Below are 21,987 nucleotides of genomic sequence, written 5' to 3' on the forward strand. Positions count from 1 at the left end.
CACTTGGCTAATCCTTGTTAAGCATTGGCCAATCAGGGGAGGAGCCTCTTGGTGGGAAATGGAACTCAGCAGAGGACCCAACCCCCAGCAGGCACTGGGAGAAGACTCGAAGTAGTTCATTGAGCAGGTCACATTCTGGGGATGGAAGCAAAGAACGTGAAGCAAAATGTGGTTAGGTGGGCCCCACATGTTCTTGGGGGAATCACACACATGTACACACAACCCTCCAAGTTGTTTCCTATGATGAGAGGAGACTACTGCAGCCATAGAAAACCCAAGCCTTTTATCTGATGGGCCCAGATTGGGCAAGGGGCTCACACAAAGTCACACAGCAGCTTAATGGCAGGGCATGATTTTTGTTATCTTTTATTTTCCCATACCATTTCACTGGACAGGTGTCCTCCATACTCCATCCCACTCTGGACCACCTGCCCCCAGCCCCCTCACCCACTCCCCACCCCTGCCATCCCAGCCCCTAGCTCCGGCTGATGTGCTTGAAATGCTTCAGGCAGTGGGTGGGGGGTGGGGGTGGGGGGAAGGGGGCACAGCAGAGGGAAGAGCATGTGGTAGACCCCTGAGGCACAGGGAGCTGATGATGTGAGTACCACCTGGGTGAACGGGGAGAGGGAAGCGGAGGAGGTGTGGGGGTTGGGGTGGCATTCCAGCTTTATTACTTTCTTTTTCAGGATGTGGAACTGGCCAACCAGGGGGGCAACTTGCTCACCCCCAGGCAGGTAAGTCTCAATCCCACATGACTCTGAGGTCCTGAGGCACCAAGAATAGGAACTTGCTGGGGTGTGGGGAGGGGGCACGTGAGAAAACCCACCTCTCCTGCCTCCTGGGTCAGGGCACCAAGGAGGACTTCCTGGAGGAGGTGAACCTATTTGGGACCTGGAGGAGACCAGGCTTGCTAGGGCACTGCAGGCCCCCCTTCCCCAAACTGCTTGGTCACTTCTCAGAGAGGGGAGGAGCCCTTCCCCTCCCCTAGGGAACTGGCTCATGAGCCCTCGATGAGCTCTCCAGATCTGGGTCAGGACCAGTGTAGGATGTCACCACAGGCATCTTTCTAGGCTGAGCTAAGCTGCCACCAGGTATGACTAATATGTCCCAGCCTGACATGTCTCAACTGGGTGGTCTCAGCCAGGCGTAGGTGGGCACTAGGGGAAACAGGGAAGGAGAGGGGAGCTCTCTGCTGTGACCTGAGAGATTCCTGTGGGGCCAGCCCTCAGAACCCCAGCTGCTGCTGCTGCTGCTAACTCACTTCAGTTGTGTCTGACTCCAGGAAAAATGATAATAGAGCCTTGCTGGCTGTAAAATGAGGCAGAGTCTCCCTGAGAGTCCAGAACAACAACAGAGTCAGCCACAGAGCCTGTTTCTTGGGGACCCAGTGGTCAGTGCAATTAATGCACACCCACACACGCTCTGCACACCTGCTGTGCGCCAGGCATTCCAGGGAGATGTGGAGCCCGAAGATGAGGCAGCAGCTCAGGATCCAGTGGGGGAGATGACAGAACAGAAAGCAGCATGTTGAGCACTTGAGGAGCATTATTCTTAAGACGCTACAGAAGACATGTGGTGGGAGAAAGTCATCCTGTTGAGGATGGTAAGGTGTGAATGTGTGAGATGGGCCTGAACAATCACAGGGAGAATGGACTCTTAGGACTCTCCATCTGGGAAGGATCTCCAGGCATCAGCTGATCAGGACCCACCATTCTCAAACTCGCACTGAAACACGAAAGGACCTGCTGAAACAGGCCCCCAACACACACACACACACACACACACACACACACACACACACTCTGAGATTCTGATTCACCAGGGCCGGCTGGAGCCCAGGCATCTGCCCTTCCAACTGGCTCCCAGGTGCTGCTGCTGTGGTCTGCGGACCATACTCTGAGAGCAGTGATCCATTCACTCCCTCCCATTTCCTGGGCGGGGGCCAGCTCAGGGGTCGGCTCACTCATCCCAGTTGTTCCTGGGACTGTCTTTGGTGCTCAGAGACCTTGTGCAGGGGAAGTGAAGGAGTACAAAGTCCTCATCTCCACCTGCTGGGCCAGGCTCTGATGCCCAGAGATAGAGGGCAAGCTCATGGTGGGTCACCCACGGGTCAGAGGCCATGACAGAGTCACTTGAAAACAAAGTTTTCTTTTTTAAAAAACTTTTTTTCATTAGTTCTTTCTTTCTAGTTGCACTGGGTCTGCGTTGCTTCCCAGGAGGTATTTTCTAGTTTCGGCGAGTGGGGGCTACTCTTCGTTGCGGTGCTCTGCTTCTCCTTTCAGCGGCTTCTCTTGTGCAGCACGGGCCTTAGAGCACAGGCTCAATAGTTGTGGCCCGTGGGCCTAGTTGCTCCACAGCATGTGGAATCCTCCTCGACCAGGGATTGAACCCATGTCCCCTGCGTTGGTAGGCAGATTCTCATCCACTGCGCCACCAGGGAAGTCCCCAAAACTAAGCTTTCTGACTCCTTGGGGGCCTGGGGACACTCTAAGGACAGGGCTGGGAGGAGGGAAACTCTGGGCTCCAACTTCTTGCCTAAAATGCTGGCTAAAGTGCTTCAGAATGGGGTAAAGGAGCTTGGAGACCCAGTTAACAAATGGAGAGATGGAATGTAGGGGGATGTGTGTGTGTGTGTGTGTGTGTGTGTGTGTGTGTGTGTATGTGTGTGTGTGTGAGGGCACACACACACACGTAGCTCAACAACCATCACAAAAAGAACTAGGGACGTACTTACACTTTGAGTTTCTACCCCTTTCTGAGTGTCAGTTTCCTCATCTGGAAAAATTAAATGGGTTGAATTAGACAGTTCCTTTTGAGAGAAACAGGGCTGGGGGAAAGAGGGAGGGAGGCCCTAAGGAGCGTCCCGGTAACAAGGCCATCATTTGATTAGCGCCCAATTTAAAGCCGCTAATAGACATCTGAAATTTTGCAAAGCTGCGCAATTACCAGGCACAGCCTGAGTGGCGCTCTGTCTGTGGGGAACAGTCCATCTATCAGGGTGTCATCAGCCTCCTCATCTTACTCCAAAGACCTTGAGTTTGAATAACATTGACCAGAGGAAGCTCCTGAGACAAAACAAGAGAAGCCCTTGGCCCAGCAGCTCTGTGGAGGGCTTCAGAGGCAGTTTCCTTGGGCCCCCGCCAGGCTTGAGAGAGAGAGTTGTCCCCAGGGGTTCTGGGGTGCCGGCAGAAGGCCGGCTGCTCTTCTCTCTCCACCTGTCTCCAGGGCTCTGTCTGCTGACATCAAGCCAATTACAGCATCCTTCTGAGAGGCCGGCAAAGAAAACAAAGGCTCTGCAAGAGGAAAGAGAGACCCCCAGTCAGCACTTGGGCTGTGGAAGCTTTAGGAATAACACTCAAAAGTGTGGGAGCCAGCCTAGACTGGAATCCCGGTTCTACTTCACAAGCTGTGTGACCCTGGACAGTGTACTTAACCTCTCAGTTCTGTTATCTATAAAAACCTCTTTGGTTGGTCCTGGGGATTAGCTAAAATGACAGAAATGAAAGCACTTTGGAGGAACAAAAAATGGAATCCACTGAAGCCTTCAGCTGTGCTGTGTTGTAAATGAAAGCTGCTTAACCGAGAGTGGCATATGGAATCTCAGACATGCATCTGAGTCTCAGCTGTTTACTGTGTGACCCTCAGATACTCACTCAACCTCTCAGAGCCTTGGTGTCATCTGTAAGAAGCAAGTGTTTATGGTATTTTCCCTAAAAGGTTAATGGAAGGAAAATCAGAAAAGAGCCTGTGCAAAGGGCCAGCCTCTCAATAGGCCTCAAAAAGTTACGCTTCTCCTATTCCCCAGACATCCTCATTCCAGAGCCAGGGTAGCACTACCATTATCCACAGGTGTGTATGTCACTCTGCCACCCTGGTGGCCAGGCCAGCTGCGGGGCACGGCCAAGCCCTGGATGACCCACAGCAGCCTACCCACCCAGTGGTTAGCTCAGGAAAGCCTCAAATTATACAATTTATGAAACCCAATCCAGTTTTCCGACTGGAACGTGTGATTAGAGAGATTACACATTCACTGTTGCAATTATGGTAATGTTGATGTGTGGACAGATAACTGGCAGCGGGGCTGTTCTGAACCGTCTATTTATAGGTTGAAGATTCTTGCTATCTCAAGGCAGACATATGGGCCATAAAGGCAGGCGACAAAAACAGGAGGGGAGAGCAAAGCTCCCTCGAAATGAAAAGACACGAAAGGAAGCGGTAATTAGGGCTGGGACCGGCTTATGTAAATCAGGTAATACTTTCAAAACAGAGATGAGATCTGGTTTTAATAAAGCGCATTGGAACAAATGGTGGAATAATGACTTAATAAATCTAAATACAAATATTTTGTTCCGTCTCCAAAATGAACAGCCCTGGCATCTGCCGAGCCCGGGCCGGGCGAGGGGGCGGTGCGGTAGTGTTACTGTATTCTTTCTCTCCCTCAGCAGGCTCGAAGATTTTAATTTTTAGCCTTCTGCTAAATTACACGGGCTGTCAGTCAACTGTGGGAGATATTTTGAGTAGGGAGATTTATACAAACACACAGAGCACACTCGGAAGGCTCAGCACAATATCTTTTACACCGGCTGGGATGTAAATCATAGGTTGTTCAGAGCCCGAATTACAGCTCTTTCGGAAATAGACTGCGGAGAAATTATTCACCAGGAGGAATTCAGTGGCTTTTTTTCTCAGTGCCCCTCCTCGACCCTCATCTTAATCAGAGAAGCTCGCTAGTGGTCCCTTTTGGTGCTTTTTCCACCTCCGCCCATCCCAACTCTGGTATCTAGAGCAGAAATTGCAAACCCATGACCCATGGACCAAACTGGATCCACAGGTGTGTGTGTGTGTTTATTGATTGGACCAAGGCTGATAGCCTGGAGACAAATCCAGTTTAAAAAATTAGTTGCAAATACCTGTATTTATTTATTCGGTTGTGCTGGGTCTTTGTTGCTGTGTGTGGACTTTCTCTAGTTGCAGCGAGTAGGGGCTACCCTCTAGTTGAGATGCGTGGGCTTCTCATGGCCGTGGCTTCTCTTGTGAGCTTGGGCTGTAGAACACAGGCTCAGTAGCTGTGACTCGCCTAGGCCTTCCTGTCCTGTGGCATGTGGGATCCTAGTTCCTGGGCCAGGGATTGAAACCCATGTCCCCTGCATTGGCAGGCAAATTCTTAACCACTGGGCCACCAGGGAATTCCTGGCAAATATTTTTTAATCATGCGGTTCATCAAAAAAGTCATACATCCAACTTCTCTCAATATAGGTCAGAATATCTAGCCAGCCACCTTGGGTTTGCCTTGTGTGGTGACAGTCGGCTGGGGCTGAGGCTGCCCTGCTGTCTCTCGGGGAGTGTGGACTCTCAGGTTTTCACTGTCCCTTCGTTCCCCAGTCCACACCACACCCGCTTCAACTATGGTACCTGCCTGGACTCAAAGGCAATGAGTGTTTTACCCCAGGTGTAAATTCATTCCCTTTTAGTTATTAGAGTCTGTGGCTCAGGAGATGTTATTGAAAACAACACACGTTATCGCTCATTCTCAAACCTGCACCAATTAAATCAGAAAAATGTGGACAATATCTAAAAATACTAACGTAAAATGAATGTCAAAGAGACAGAGGAAGAGAGAGATTATTGATGATCCCTGCTTGGGAATGACTGCTCTTTATTTCATTCTGATCTGTTTCATCTGTTCCAATACGTGGTAGTTATTTATACTGATGTTCTTAACGACAAAATGAGAAGCTGGTAACTTTATGTCAATGCCCTAGATTTTAATGATCTGTGAAATCCTGAAGACTAGGTAATCCTTGCCCAAATTACCATGTAATTGTAGAACCTCGGAAGCCATCCATCTACCACCCATATATCTTTATATACACACCCATTTGTATGTCCTTCCCTCTATCCATCCATTTAGATGTATTTATCCATCCCACGACACCTTTGCTGAACTCTCCATATATACATACATACATCTGCCAGTCCATCCATCCATCATCCATTCATCTATCCAACTACCGCAACCACAGAGCCCTCACTTCGGCTAGTCCACAATCTCCAAGTGGATGTTCAGCAAGACGTCTTGTTCTTTTGCCAGGTCTGGCTGACCCAGAATTCTTCGTGTAAAAAATCTGTGTCTTCACAAAAGCACATGTCCCTGTGAGTTCCACACATCAGCATGTATGAGGGCTCTGCAGATATCTGAACCTCACTTTCTTGTCAACTCATTTACAAAACTCTCTCCTCCCTCCCCAAAGACCAGCAATCTTGTCTTCTGGGAAAACTCCCTGGATTCCTTCCATGAATCCTCCTGAAGTAAGAATGGCAGACCTTCTTTGTGGTCAGACTCCCTGTTTTCCCTCAATACGGTGATTCACTGTGGGCCTTGAGCAGCTCAGAGCTGGGCGGGGCTCTCACTCATTGTGGATGCTGTTCCTATGGATTCATCTGGGGTCTGATGGCCTTTTCTCGCTAATGATATATAGTGGGTGGCCAGGTCCCCCAAACCACCATGTTATCTTCACACTTTCCATTAATTCCCCATGTGAACCTCAAGAGTGACTGTGGATCCAGCTGGAAAAGTGCTTTGTGAGGTTATCTTTTCCTTCTAGAAACGATTTAAAATGTCTCCTTCTGCTAATCATTACTTCCAATCACTCACCAGAGCGAAGTGGTTGACTTTCCTACATGGAGGGAGTTTTAGGTCTAAGCAGGCCTCTCTCCATCCTCTCTTGTCTGGAGGATAATGCCTGATACTTCCCTACTGGTGCTTTATTGATTTTATAGGACTTTAATCCTGGTTAGAATATCCATGCCCTTAGAAATAGGGAAGAGAGGATGTCACACTATTCCTGGTCATTTATGCCTCATTCAGGGAAATTGAGGTTTTTAAGAATGAGGTTCAACAGGAAGTAAAAGGGGAAGTTCCAGTCCTGAATTGGGATGGGGAAATGGACAAAGGAGGGCACAATGTCAGACTTCACTCTTTGTCTCAAATAAGCTCCAGCATGAAAATCTCATGCTTTTCAGTTCCTACTCTACAACCCAAAGGCTTTCTGCATGTTCTGCCTTCCTTGCTGTACTCAAAGCTTCTTAGCTTCTTTTGCATTCCTCTCTAAGCCTCAGCCATGCCTGGATACACGTAGGTATTTCTCTCTCCGATATTCCTTGTCTGGGACCAGATGCTCCATGGAGCTTGTAAAACAGCAGTAGCCCTTGTCCCACTAGAGGAAGCACTCTGCGATGGGATGGCATGATGGCAATGATGGTGAGGGGGCCTTCTGTGTGAAGGCAAGTGGGAGACAGCAGATGGGCAAGGGGGTGTGCCGGGGCCAGAAACACTTCCTGGGAGATGGGAAATGTTGCAGGAGGAGCCAGGGTGGCACTGAGGAGGGAGCAACAGTGGGTGAACCAGGCAAAGGCAGGATGGGTGTGAGGGAGATGGTCAGATGGGAGAGGGAGATGGGAAAGAGGGCTTTGTGGCGGCAACAGTGGGATAATTCTGTGTGAAAATGCAGGCTTGAAAAAAGTAAAAGTGTTAGTCGCTCAGTTGTGTAGAACTCTTTGCGACTCTGTGGACTGTAACCCACCAGGTTCCTATATCCGTGGAATTCTCCAGGCAAGAATACTGGAGTGGGTAGCCATTCCTTTCTCTAGGGGATTTTCCTGACCAAGGGTTTGAACCCAAGTCTTCTGCATGGCAGGCAGATTCTTTACCATCTGAGCCACCAGGGAGACACAACAACAATAATGGCTCTCACATTTTCAGCACTTCCTACATATCAGACTCTGAAAGCGTGAAGTGAAAGTGTTAGTCGCTCAGTCGTGTCCGACTCTTTGCAACCCCGTGGACTGTAGCCCGCCAGGCTCCTCTGTCCATAGGATTTTCCAGGCAAGAATATTGGAGTGGGTTGCCATTTTCTTCTCCAGGGGATCTTCCCAACCCAGGGATCGAACACAGGTCTCCTGCATTGCAGGCAGATTCTTTACTGTCTGAGCCACAACTGACTACTTACTACAAATAATCTAATATCAGTTTCCCCATAGCCACTTACAAGTGACAGGACAAAGCTTATTTATTTCCTTGGAAATATTCACAGCCCCCACTGACCCGCCTTGTTCCTGGTGAATAGAAGTCTGTTGTGCACTCTGAATTTTCTTCCTCCAACCCTCTCCTAAAAAGGATGAATTCTTTTTGGAGGGAAGATAGGGTGGGGAAGAGGAGGAAAGAAGTCCTGTGTAGCTGAGGCTTGTGGGACTATCTCGTGGCTGCATGTGTGAGATGCTCCAGAGCAACTGGGAAGATGGCAAGAGGACTGAGGAGTTTTCCACAGGAGGGGTGATTTTAAAAATATTACTTTGAATTATTTGAGAGAAGGCAGTGGCAACCCACTCCAGTACTCTTGCCTGGAAAATCCCATGGACGGAGGAGCCTGGTAGGCTGCAGTCCATGGGGTCGCTAAGAGTCGGACACGACTGAGCGACTTCACTTTCACTTTTCGCTTTCATGCGTTGGAGGAGGAAATGGCAACCCACTCCAGTGTTCTTGCCTGGAGAATCCCAGGGACGGCGGGGCCTTGTGGGCTGCCGTCTCTGGGGTCGCACAGAGTCGGACACGACTGAAGCGACTTAGCAGCAGCAGCAGTACAAATGGAATTCTTTGTAAATTCTTTTTGAGTGCTAAATAAAACTGGATCACATGGGCCCTTGGATTTATAAAGTTTATGTAAGTATTTTCGTTTGCAGATGAAGTGAATAGAGCTAGGAGCAGTTAAATAATCTGCTCAAGGCCACACTGCTGGAAGTGGTGGTACCAGGGTTTGCTGCCTGCCTCCGATGATGCTCTTGTTTGCCATACCGTGTGTTCCCCAGGCCTGACTCATAGATGTGTAAAAGTGGAAGGGACAAGGGACCATCTCAGTCAGTTGTTGGCTGAGTATAGAGACTGAGGACTAGAGAAGGGGGGTGGTCACCCGAAGTGAAACAAGGAGGACTCGTCAGATAAGACCCTCAGCTTCCTGCCTCCAGCGAGCCTTATCCTTTCTCTTTACTGAGTGCGTACTACTAGGAATACTGTGCTGAGAGCTTTATGACCGACATCTCTTTAAAACCTGACAATCCCCAGAGGCAGGCATTATTATCTCCATTTTACATAGGAAGAAACAGAGTGGCTTGTTGGTATTCATACACTTCAGGAAGATCAAGACTGGAATTCGAAACTAGGCCTGTTTGGCTCAAACTTATGCCCTCAACAGCTCTTTCCTCACAACTTGCTTTCATGCTTCGGTTACTGAGACACTAGAAAGCTTTGGTTCTTTAATTCTGATGTCTTAAACAAAACTCTGTTCTATTTATAGTTGGGTCAAACATCTAGGTACAAGAGAAGCATTTTTCATGCAAAATTTGACATTGTTTACAATTGATGTTGGAGACAAAGATGAGGGGGAGGTTGGGGTGTCGACACGACAGGGAATCACCTGTTGGGTGAGGTTTCTGAATCAACAGTGCAAAACTGAACAGAGAGAGGCCTCTGGGGATTTATTTGTTCCCTCTTCTTCCACTGGAATCAAACTGACAAAAATATTCCACCACTAAGGTAGGGTTATTGTTAGCTGCTTTACTCTGGGGACACTGGACATCGATCCTTGCCCACCTGTGCACGCACACACACATTTAATTTACTGAAGAGTATTATGCACAAAACACCCCGTAGGCATGCACCCATTGCACATAAACAATTCATTGCCTCATCTCCGAAAGATGTTACAACCCAGCAGAGCAAATGCATGAGCTCACCAGGAACTTCCAGGTAAGGTGGGAATGGTATGTGCCTCCAGAGAAGGGTAGATGGGCGGGGGTGGGGGAAGAGTTCAGAAGACCAAGTCATCCTGTTTGGCCAGAAATCTAGAGAGCTTCCTGGAGGAGGTGAGGTTTCAGAAGAACAGGAATTTCTTGCCTGTCAGAGATGGAAGGAAATAGATAGTTCGATCTAGGGATTCTACGTTTATGTGTATATTTCTCCCTACAAAACATTCCCTTTTCTATCTTCTAGTTAAAAAACCTATCAACCAAATTCCTTCAAGTGTGTTTGTTATCCTAATTTCTCTGATTTCCTCCCCTCCTTCGCCTAAGTTTATTGTTGACTCCCTGTGAAATAAATCATAATTGCCTACTGTCACAACATGAGAACCACTTGACAGGCAGTTATCCTGAGATACTGTCACCGCCCGTCAGCCAGCTGGCTCTGGGGTTGGGGGAGGGGAGGGAAAGAGCCCAGCAGCCAGATTCAGGGTCCCAAGGCCCCAGAACATCTCCCATAATCAGGCAGGATGGCCCCTTCCCACGCATGCCCAGCAGCAGGAGAAGATACATGTGCTATAAGATGCGGGGGACGGGGGGGGGGGGGGGGGGGGGCGGGGGGGACATTTAAGAACTCCCACTCCTTTAAAAAAAAAAGATATTTCAACAGCCCAGTTTTCATCCTCCTTCTGGCCAATTGGCAGTTTGTAAGTCACCACCACCAGATGACAAATTATTACAGAGAATGATCAATATATTTTTCAGTAGAGCTGGCATTTGGGAAAAACAGACTGACATACAAAGAGACAGTCTTGGAAGCATTAATGTTCAGAGGCTACCGATTAATCAATAAGTAAATATTTCTTGAGTGCTTATATGGATAAGAGGCAGCATAGTGCAGCGATTAATAGGGCCAACTGTGGAGTCTGATGGGTCTGGGTTTGAATCTTTGATCCACTGCTCACAACCTGTGATATTGGGCAGGTTCCCTAACTACTATGCACCTCTGTTTTCTGTAATGTGTGGGCTGCCTGCCAGGATTAAACAAGATAATATGCTTAGCACTTAACATGCTTATGACAGTTCCTAGTACATGATGTGTGCTCAGGAAGGGCTGTTGCTGAGGTTGATGTCATTGTGCTTAGGCTCCGAGGGGAGTTCAAGAGATGACAGGGCTCCTCGTTTGCAGAAGTCTAAAACTGAGCTGAAGTGACCAAACACCACCATCACAGAAAATGGCAAAAACTTCAGGTCGGAGGTGGCTGATTTTGATTGTGGGAACAACGGAAGGTTTGAAGGCAATCGCTTACTCCATGTGGCTGGATTGATCAGGGAAGCTTTCAGAGAAAATGGAGACTCAACAAATGGGCCAAAAAAAACATCATCTGAGCCTCTACTACAGGTTGGGTGCTTCCAGAATACCTTCAAGAGAGGTGTGACTTATTCCCATATTACCCACAAGGGATCTAAGACTTAGAAAAGTCAAGCTAGAGAGTTAAAAGAAATAGTAGGGTACTGTTTATGGGGCTTGCTGGATACCTGAGGCTTTGTATGCAGCGTGAGGCTGCAAGGTGCACTGGAAGGCTCGCAGACCGGAGGTGTTTGTGTCATCTTTGAGTCCTCTTTCTCTGTTGCCACCACCTGAGGCAAGTCATTGTCTCCCCAGTCTGAGTTCTTGCAGCAGCTCCCAGCCCTCCCTTTAGCCTTCCATTCTTAGCAGAGAGTCAGAGTTGAGTCAGAGTGAGGCTGCTATTGGGTCCTGGTGCACCCAGAAGGACAGCTGGCTGAAGGTGCCAATTGCAAAGAAAGCAACAAGGGATGGGCAAACTCCTGGAGCAACTGGGACCCAACAGAGCTGGGATTATCGAGGGGGCGTGGTCTGTGGTAGGAGCTGCATTCTCAGGGGAAGGACAGGGCCACCACATGGAAGTAACTCACCCTGGCTTTTCTCTCCTTCTCCCCTCTGATCTCCTGTTGCAGTTGCTATTGATTGAACTCTACTGGGAGCCAGAGGGCAAAGGAGAACCCGTGATGCAGTTAAAGGCAAGCTTAGGACGATGCTAAGGAAGCTTGGGCCCCTAGTCTCTCACTGGCCCAAGTCCCTTCCCAGGTTATATGTTTATAACTTTGTGTCATTTTTCTTGAGCAAGACTCCCCAATTGTTTAAGCTTGAGGCCCCACAAGGTCTGGATCTGTCCTTACATTAATTATCAGCCTAGTAGGACTCAAAGCAAGGTGGAAGGGTCTAAGTGGTTGCTGGAGAATTTCTAGCACAGACATCCACTGAAAAGACCTAGTCATAGCTCATTAGTTCTCTGTCCGAAACCTTTGTATCATTCCTCAGCAAGGCCGAGGATGTGCTGTTCCTCCCAGGCCCTACCTGGTGGCTGCACTGTCTACTTCTCCTGCTGCCCCCCTGCTCACATGGCCCCAGCCACAGTGGCCTCCTTGACGGTCCCTGCATGACCCTGACACACTTCTTGGCCCTTGCTCTCCTTGCGCCTGGAACTCCTGTCCCCACAGGTGCCCATGACTCCTTCAAGTCCTGGTCCTAATGTCATCTCTCCCCAGGTGGCACTTCCCTGACCTTCGTATTTCAGTTACTCTTTGCCCGCTTTATTTGTCTACAGAGCACTACTCTTCTAACTATTCTCTAGTTTACTTATCTACTTGGTTTTGCATCTCTCTTGCTTCATTGAGCTGTCAGCTCTGTGAGGGCAAGAGTTTGTTCATTTGACTCCACAGCTGCATCCCTGGTGCCTGGAAAAATACCTGGCACATAGCAGGTGCCCAGTAAGTAGTAGAGGAACTAGCAGATGTTCCGTAAGTGCTGGAGCAGATCGTTGGATGAAGGAAGGGCAATCCAACCAAGCCCTGAGTGTGATGGGGAAGGCAGACGTGCAGAAGTTGGATTCCGAGGCAGGAAGGTCCACACTGCGTGAGAGCACCGCAGCATGGGGAATTGGTGCTCAAGCCCAGGAGTTTCGATACCAAAGTCCAGGTCTTTCCATCACACCCACGTTTTCCAGCTTCCCTCACTTTTCAGGGGTAGTATACTTCAGGGATAAAGAGCATGTCCGCTTGCTCCAGGCAGAGTGGGTCTGCTGGATTTGTTTTACACATAAGGTGTCTGAGAATTGTTTTATTTAAAGAATGAGCTCTGGGTTTGAAAAAGATTGAGCCTTCCTTAACACTTCTCCGTGTCTTGAAGGGAACACCCCCACGGTGGGAACTTGGCATGAACAAAAGCCTGAGGGTCAGGAAGGAGAGGCAAGTAAAGCAAGCAGTTGTGGAAAGATCCTGGGAAAACCCACCGGGATGGGGATGCAGGTGGGTGCTGAGCAGTCTGGACCATGTGCAGAAGACACCAAGGAGGCGGGGCATCTCAGGGAGAGACAGGTGATGAGAGCAGCTGTTGGAGAATGTGGCTTGGCCTGGATATCCAGGAGGGACTAGAGCAGAGAGGGCAGGGAGCAGAGGCCAGAGGCAGTGAGGATTGTGGAGGGGCTCCAGGAAATAGAGAAGAAAGGGAATGGGCCAATATTTTCCAGGATGACTGTAAGCCTGTAGTGCAAGCCTTGCTGGGACTGCATCTGGCATCTGCTTTCCCCTTAGCTCTCACCTAGTTTCTCCAGCTCCTGGGTCTCAAGCCGAATAGATAAGAGCAGGGCTGGTACCTGGGCAAGAGGAGTCAGGCACTCACCTCAGTGCAACACTGAAAGGGCACCCCAAACTCAGTATCCAGATAAATAAAACTTTAATGTAATATATTTTTTTAAAAAAAGCAAAATTAATGCAAAAAAATCTTTAATAAAAAGAATACTGAAATTTCAAATGAAGACAGAGATTGGAGGCAACCGCAGTGCCCATTATTAGGTGAATAGATAAAGAAACTGTGGTACATCCAGGCAATGGAATATCGTTGCTGTTGTCTAGTTGCTAAGTCATGTCTGACTCTTTATGACCCCATGGAGCACGCCAGGCTCCCCTGTCCTTCACTGTCTCTCAGAGTTTGCTCAAAGTCATGTCCATTGAGTTGGTCGGTGACGCCATCCAATCACTTCATCCTCTGTCGCCCCCTTCTCCTCCTGCCCTCAATCTTACCCAGCATCAGGGGCTTTTTCAATGAGTCAGCTCTTCACATCAGGCGGCCAGAGTATTCAGGGCTAAAAAGCAGTGGCTCTCAAGCCAAGAAACGACATGGAAGTACCTTAAATGCATAACACCAAGTGAAAAAGTGAGCCTGAAAAGGCTATGTATTATATGATTCAAATATATGACTTCTAGAAAAGGTAAAACTATGGAGGCAGTAAAAAAATCAGTTTTGCCAGGATGGGGGTGGGGTGTGTGTGTGGGAGAATGAAGGGGTGAACGGGTGGAACACAGGATTTTTAGGGCAGTGAAACTGCTGTATATGATGCTAAATGGTGGAATCCGTGTCATTATTCATTAGTCAAAATCCGCAGAATGTAAAAACATCAAGAGTAAACCACATGGTAAACTAGGGACTTTAATGCTAACGTTTCAATACTGATTCATGAATTATAACATACATACCACATTAATGTAAGTAATTGGGGAACTGGACATGGAACAAGAGACTGGTTCCAAATCAGGAAAGGAGTACACCAAGGTTGTATATTGTCACTCTGCTTATTTAACTTATATGCAGACTACATCATGAGAAATGCTGGGCTGAATGAAGCACAAACTGGAATCAAGATTGCCAGGAGAAATATCAATAACCTCAGATTGCAGATGACACCACCCTTAGGGCAGAAAATGAATAAGAACTAAAGAGCCTCTTGATGAAAGTGAAAGAGGAGAGTGAAAAAGTAGGCTTAAAACTCAACATTCAAAAAACTAAGATCATGGCAACTAGTCTCATCACTTCATGGCAAATATATGGGAAAACAATGGAAACAGTGAGAAACTTTATTTTGGGGGGCTCCAAAATCACTGCAGATGGTGACTATAGCCATGAAATTAAGACACTTGCTCCTTGGAAGAAAAGTTATGATCAACCTAGACAGTATATTAAAAAGCAGAGACATAACTTTGCCAGCAAAGATCCGTCTTGTCAAAGCTATGGTTTTTCCAGTAGTCATGTATGGACGTGAGAATTGGACTATAAAGAAAGCTGAGAGCTGAAGACTTGATGCTTTTGAATTGTGGTGTTGGAGAAGACTCTTGAGAGTGCCTTGGACAGCAAGGAGATCTAATCAGTCCATCCTAAAGGAAATCAGTCCTGAATATTCATCGGAAGGACTGATGCTGAAGCTGAAACTCCAATACTTTGGCCACCTGATGCAAAGGACTGACTCAGTGGAAAAGACACCGATGCCAGGAAAGACTGAAGATGGGAAGAGAAGGTCAGACAGAGGATGAGATGGTTGGATGGCATCACTGACTCAATGGACATGAGTTTGAGTAAACTCCAGGAGTTGGTGATGTACAGGGAGGCCTGGCATGATGCAGTCCATGGGGTCACAAAGAGTCGGATATGACTGAGCCATTGAACTGAACCAAACTGAACTGGAGAATGGAAGCAAACAAATCTATAATAAACAAGGTATCAAATTTCAAAATAAAGGCAGGACCTTTAGGCATGGCTGAGGGTGAGACGACGGAGGCATCATTTTCAGGGCTGGGCAAGTCCAGTATTCCACACTCTGAGCTGGAAGAATCTTTAGAAGTCACCTTTTATTTTTTAAAGTTATTATGCATTTATTTATTGTTTTTGGCTATGCTGGGTCTTCATTGCTGCTCGTGGACTTTCTCTGGTTGCCTTGCTCGGGTTTAGTTGCCCCGCAGCCTGTGGAATCTTCCCGGACCAGGAACTGAACCTGTGACCCTGCCTTGGCAGGTGGATTCTTAACCACCAGACCACCAAGGAAGTCCTATCCTTGTATTTTTCTGAGGAAGAAACTAAGGGTGACTGGGTGAGGTTGTGCTTGGCAGCGGGCTGGGTCTGGAGCAGAACTCTGGGCACACTCTCAGCCCAGCTTCCGGGAACTGGGGTCCCTGTTGCAGGCGGGGTGACTCACTGTCCCACGCATGCTGTGTGGCAGGGAAAAGGAAGAGGTGGCTGGAGCCTAAAGGACTCCCCAGTCACAAGTGAGCTGACCTTGAGATCTCACCGAGGGTTGGGAGTTTGGTTTATGAGAAGGCCTTCTTTACGTCTCTCTTGGATTATCACATCATTAATGAAGACGTGGGACCAGTCCCACAGAAAGCACATATGGTGGGTGGTTCTTGACATCTTCCTGGGCTCTGCCTGAGCCAGACGCTCCTAGGAAAAGCACCAAACCGCTCAGAGATCCCTGCCTCACCCCGCCGGGAGCCCTCCTGCTCTCAGATGGGCCGGATGAGCAGTGGACACGCTCCCTCCTTGAAGCTCACTTAGAGCACTCTTAACAGTAGATGCCTTGCCTCAAGTGGGCTTTGGATTTTCCCCGGACTCGTGTGGGTTTCCTCTCCCCTCCGACCCCCAGGCCTGTCCCAGCCGGACTCCAATGCCTGGACACTCTCCACCCTGCACGTGCAGCCTTGGAAGCGGGTGGGATTAGGAGAGGGGGGCAGTGGGGCCTGAACTTGACCTCCGAAGGTCAGAAAGCTGAGACAGGAGGGTACACGTGGGTGGAGTCACATCAGAGTCCCTGGGAGCTGGTGAGGTGGGGCCTGGGGTTGAGGACTCATTCTGCAGGACCATCTGCAGGCATTCAGGCCTCTGCTCCCTCCAACTGAGGTGAATGTGAGCTCAGAGGGCATCACGTGGCAGGCTCAGCCAATGCCTAGAGGAAGACAGGAGGGTCAGAAAGCGCAGGGACAGTGCTACAGCTGGACTCTGATCGCACACTGTCCTAAGAAGCCAAATTTGGAAGATCCCACATCTGCAAAGCCAGCATGGATTCGCAGGGATGTCAGAGGAGGGGAGGGCACAGGACCAGGGGGAGGGGGAGGGGTGGACCCGGGGCCTCCCCTTGAGAGGATGATGGATGCTCTCTGGCTCTGGAGATAACAGATGATTCTAGAGGTAAAGAGCCAAGTATGAAAATGAGCGTAAGACAAGAGGTGGGAAGGGCCGCGGAGGAAGGGTGTCTGAAGGCCTCTCGGAGGGAAGGTGCAGTAGGCGCTGATGCGTGGAGCAGGATTCTCGCCTGAGACCAGGCTCTGCCCAACCCAGCTTCCCAGCTGTGAGGCATCTGATGCTCCGGATGGCTGTCTCCCTGAAGCCCCTTCTCTAATATTTGCTCAAGTCTGCCTTCTTGCTGACTCAGGGGCTAGGGGGTGGCTCAGCCTTCAGAAGTGTGATTCCAACACCATTTGTTCAGTAGCTCCTAGTGTGGGTACCACTGTAATGGCCATTGGGTGTGATGGCTCGGAATCTGTAGGATGTGTGATCGTCCCCATCATTAGGACAGAGACATGGTGGCAATGGGGTGTGCTGAGAGGGTGGGCTTGAGGTCTGGGAGGTCTGGGTTGAGTGCCAGCTTATCCCTGTGTGATCCAAGTCCCTATCCCAAACCTGTCTTGGTTTCTGTGAAGGGGTTGAAGCAGCTTTTATTTTATAATATACAATCTATGGGAAAAGATATTACTGAGAACACAGCAAACAGCTAAGCCCTACCACATTGGCCCATGTCTGCTCCAGCATTTCTCCTTTCTCCTTCCCTTTCAGATGGGGTTGAGGGTCCCTGGGCAAACACCACCCCCCCCCTACCACTCCCCACCTCAGTTAAAGTCCCCACCTTGCAGATGGCTATTAGGTTGACATTGTGTGAACAACAGCCAAAGTTTCTCTAAAGATTACAATCTTTTCAACACCCTTTTAGAGGTTGTGGGGCCTCCCATAGAAAACCTCCAGCCCAGAAGTTCTTCCATCATTCCCAGGCTGACCCCTGAGAACAGAGATCACACCCCCTGGGTCTTTTATTTCTTTATTTTTAACTACACTGGGTCTTCATTGCTGCACATGGGCTTTCCCTAGCTATGGAGAGCGAGGGCTACTCTCCAGCTGCGGTGCACGAGCTTCTCATTGCAGTGGCTTCTCGTTGCAGGGCACAGGCTCTAGAGCACGAGGGCTTCAGTAATTGCTGTGTGTGGGCTCCAGAGCGCAGGATCAGTAGTTGAGGGTCCCAGGCTCTAGAGCATGGACTCAGTAGTTGTGGCTTAGTGGCCCCGCAGCATGCGGAATCTTCCTGGACCAAGGATCAAATCTGTGTCCCCTGCAATGGCAGACAGATTCTTAACCACTGGACCACCAGAGAAGTCTGTTCCCTGGGTCTTATATCCCCCACCCTGTCCACTGGGGCTAGTGAGTGTGTAATCTGTGCCTCTTGACTTGTGGCTGAATGATTTGGGCTGATGGCCCCTTCTCTAGGCCCCTCCTCCCTCAAACCCCCCCAGAGCCTGGCCCTGGGCTGCCGATAGAGGGGAAAACAGCTAATAAATCAGCCTCAATTCCAATGCGATCAGGTAGCAGCTCCTAAATGCCGGCAGCTCCTCCCAGACCTACCTCAGGACTCCCGGGTAGCTGATGTCACAGGGGCCACTCTCCTGGTTTACCCCCTCTCCCTTCCTAGAGGGGGTGTGGCTTTAGTCCTCCAGCGCTCTCAGATGTCTTAATGCAGCATGTAATGTAAAATTCACACAACCAGTGATCTCACACACCTGGAACCTGGCTCTCAACCCAGCTGTGATCCAGGGCTGAAGGGCCCACGGTGTGGTCTGTTAGGGCATGTGTGTTGGGAGAGCCTGAATGAGCTAGGAGAGCCTGAGCAGACCAGAGGTAGGGCAACCAGAAGGGACCCAGAGTCACTGTCAAGAGCCTGAGGGCACCAGAGGCAGGGCAACTGGGAAGGACCCAGGGTCATTGTCATTGTCATGGACCCAGACTAACATCTCCAGTACTCCTGGATACCTCCATAGGGGGAACACTGCTCCATCTCACAGATGGGAAAAGTGAGGTTCAGAGAGGCTGCACGGCCTGCTCATGGCTTTGCTTAGATACTAAGTCATAGACTGATTATTCCCCCTAAAGCCATCCATCTCCGGGTCACCTTTCTCCCTTCCCATTCCTTCTTCTTGGGTCACAAGGACAAGAGTCACTGAGGCAGTAAGACTGGGTCTGGGGCCTGGTTGTCCTGGCTGATTATGACATGGAAGGTGATATTTCAAGCCTCCCTTTGCTCTCTGGTTCAAGGGAACACTGAGCCCTGCATCAGGAGGCTCATAGGAGGTGAGGTGTGTCACTCCAGAGATGCTGCCTAAGCAGGAGGGGATGAGGATTATTGCCACCAGGCTGGCAGGAAGATGCCTGGGCAAGAATGATGTAAGGCTGAAGGGCACAGCAGGCAGAGCAGCCTGGCCAGACCAGTGATGCCTGGGAGCTGTGCTGGACAGCAGCCTCCTGGGTTATGCCCAGGGAAGGCCTGGAGGCTGGGACCTGAGCATGCCCTACATTGCGTGGGTTTCCAGGGATGGGTCAGAAGCCGTGATGGCCCACACTGGGAGGACGTGGCCTGTCCCAGCAGCCAACCTAGACCAGCCTCAGAGGGCTGGAACCTCTGGGCTGGAACCTTGGTGAGAGCTTGTTCATGGAATGTTAGGGCTCCATCTGGGGTGATGATTGCTCTGGCTTGCTGGGATGTGGGACTTTTAGTGCTGAAACTGACAGTCCTGGGCAAATTGGGATGGTTGGTCTTTCTAGGACCAGTGTTGTCTGGCCATTGTTTCCCTGGAGAGGGAGCACGTGCCGGATTGGGGAGCTGGAGAGTTTGGAAGGGAAATGTTCTTCCCCAGCCGGCCCCTTCCGGCCCTGGCCTCCAGCCCAGCCTCCTGCAGGGAGGGGCCTGTGATCTGATCTTAAATGTGCTGGAGCTGTCTCTGCAGGGGGCACAGGGGCTGAAGTTTTGTAGGGGTTCATTCAGAAGGAATTATTAGGAAACATTGCAGCCACCGCTCTAAGCCACAGCCAGCTTTGTTATTTTGGACATTTTATTTTTCATCACCTGCCTCCTGAACCCTGTTTTATGAACTTTAGACCTGGGAGGGGGTGAGGGATGTTATTGATTGGCCTCCTTAACTCTCCAAATGAACACTGAGTGGTATGGATACAGAAAAAAGCACCAGGCCTTAAAAGTGCTGAGTGACCCTGGACACAGGCAACAGTGACAAGTCATACTTGAGAGGCATGCGGTGCAGCCGGGCCAGGCGCGCAATAGAGACGTGCGAGTCATCATTACTGTTCTTGCTTTGCAATTAGACTCCGTGACTTTTAACTTCATTATTTCCTTCCTTCTGCTGCCTTTAAATTTTGTTTGTTCTTTTAGGAGGTAGGTTAGGTTGTTTTGACCCCATGGCTTTTATTTATTTAATTTATTTGGCTGTGCTGGGTCTTAGTTGAGGCATGTGGAATCTTTAATATTCATGTGGCGTGCAGGATCTTTATGGAGCATGGGAAATCTTAGTTGCATCATGTGGGATTGAGTTCTCTGACCAGGAATCGAACCTGAGCTCTCTGCATTGGGAGTGCAGAGTCTTAGCCGCTGGACCACAAGGGAAGTCCCTTTATTTTTTTTTAAGACCCCATGCCCACTATCTCATGGCTGTCAGACAAACCCCAGAGTGTAGCTGGGATGGGGTTGCCCCATTTAGCAGGTGAAGAAACAGGCTCAGAGAGGGTGCAATAGTGCTTGGAGGGCATGTGAAGGATTAGTGGTGGCCCCGGGTGCCAGCTCGGGTCTCCTGACTCCTGGGGTAGGACACCCTGCACTTGTCTGGTTCTCACTGGGTGGATATGTCAGCGTGGTGTGTGTGTGTGTGCCTGTGCTGGGAGGAGAAGGGAGACAGGAAGGAGGGAGCAGTTCTTTGAATCTGCAATTAGTATCATATTAAGAAGAAGCCACACCTGGCTCAGAAGGGGCATGGCTAATGTCAGAGCTGTCTAGGCACCAGGAGGAGGCTGTGTATTGATCTGTGCAGGCAGTAGCCCCCCTGCCTGCATGGGCTTTGGTGTCAGAGGGACCTGGGTTAGAATCCTAGATTCTGTCACTGAGTAGCTCTGTGACCTTGCGGAAGTGACTGCAGCCTGTGGGGCCTCGGTTTCCTCACCTGTAAAGTAGGGTTAATCACATCTCTCTCTCGGAGCTGTTGTGAATATTAAAGTATCCAGCACACAGTAGTTTCTCAACACAATAACTCTCTTACTTCTGCTTCAGTGTTCCCTCATGGGCTGAAGTGAACCCCGCTGGTTCTGGGGAAAGAACGGGATCCTGGCCCTGTGTGGTGGGAGGCAGGCAGTTTATGGCAAGCATTCACCCCTCCGTTGGGCTTTAACCCTCAGGAAAGTCCCCGTGAACGTTCCGGTCTATCAGCTTAGCCAAGGAGAATTGAGGGAGAGGATATAGATGCGTTTCGATTTGGACCTCAAAAATAAAAACTGGACTTCCCTGGTGGTGCAGTGGACAAGCCAGCGCGAGGGACATGGGTTTGATCCCTGGTCTGGGAAGATGCCACATGTGGAACAACTGAAGCCCGTGCGCCGCAACTACTGAAGCCCCAGGCCTGGAGCCTGTGCTCTGCAACGAGAGAAGCCACTGCGGTGAGAGGCCTGCCCACCGTAACGAAGAGTAGCCCCAGCTCACAGCAACTAGAGGAAGTCTGTGCGAGCAACAAAGACCCAGAGCAACCAAAAATAAACAAGTAAAAAAAAAAATCTCATTAAAAAGTTGCCATAGCCTCTCACAGGGTGTCCTCAGCAAGAAGATAGTATCATTGGTCCAGATTCCCTCCTTCCTGCAAAGCTCTGGGTTTATCTGCTGAAGGGATGTAGAGTCTCCCTTTCCATTGCCTGCTCCCCCTACATGACCCCTACACGGCCCCTCTGCCCAAAGCGGGAGAATCCTGGATTCTGAAGTAGCGAAGTCCAGCTGCAGTAACCATCCATTAGGCAGATGAAAAGACATTTTTCTTCACTCCCGTTACACTGCCCGCCCCAGACAACACACTCATTACAGTTCTATCTCATTCAGCTCACCTAGAGAATAAAATTAGAAATCAAGTCAACTCCCTCGAGTCTTGTTATATCAATCTGACTTACACAAAACAGGCCAGACAGAGTGTGAGGTTTCCATAAAATTAGGCTGTGTCCCCAGGGGCTGCCTTGAAGCTACCCAACGTTTCAGAAAACTG

This window comes from Bos indicus x Bos taurus, chromosome 10 (genome assembly GCF_003369695.1).
Source record: "Bos indicus x Bos taurus breed Angus x Brahman F1 hybrid chromosome 10, Bos_hybrid_MaternalHap_v2.0, whole genome shotgun sequence".
Classification (NCBI taxonomy): Eukaryota; Metazoa; Chordata; class Mammalia; order Artiodactyla; family Bovidae; genus Bos; species Bos indicus x Bos taurus.